Source organism: Alligator sinensis, unplaced genomic scaffold, assembly GCF_000455745.1.
Source record: "Alligator sinensis unplaced genomic scaffold, ASM45574v1 scaffold345_1, whole genome shotgun sequence".
NCBI classification, from domain to species: Eukaryota; Metazoa; Chordata; order Crocodylia; family Alligatoridae; genus Alligator; species Alligator sinensis.
Window position 1 is genome coordinate 168,955 of NW_005843099.1, and position 213 is coordinate 169,167.

The following is a 213-nucleotide window of genomic DNA, read 5'->3' on the forward strand; positions in this document are numbered from 1 at the left end:
CTGGGAGGGGTGGGGGGTGCTGCTGCCTCTTGCCAAGGGGCACCGGGGGGGAGGCGGCACTGTCGCCGCCTCCCAGCAGGTGCAGAGGCGGGTGCTGCTGTTGCTTGCCCAGCTGGGGTGAGGGGGATGCAGGGGCAGCAGCGCTGGGAGCGGGGGCCATGCCCTGCTGCCACTTGTCCCCTTCCATCTGGAGTGAGCTGCGCCCCCATCCCG

General features: G+C 72.3%; 1 protein-coding gene across 2 annotated transcripts in view; it reads left to right on the forward strand.

Annotated features, from left to right (window-relative positions):
• The window catches only part of LOC106721818 (AP-1 complex subunit beta-1-like), a 77,366-nt gene that overhangs the window by 73,519 nt on the left and 3,634 nt on the right, over positions 1 to 213 (forward strand). The gene's annotated exons all lie outside the window — the stretch shown is intronic.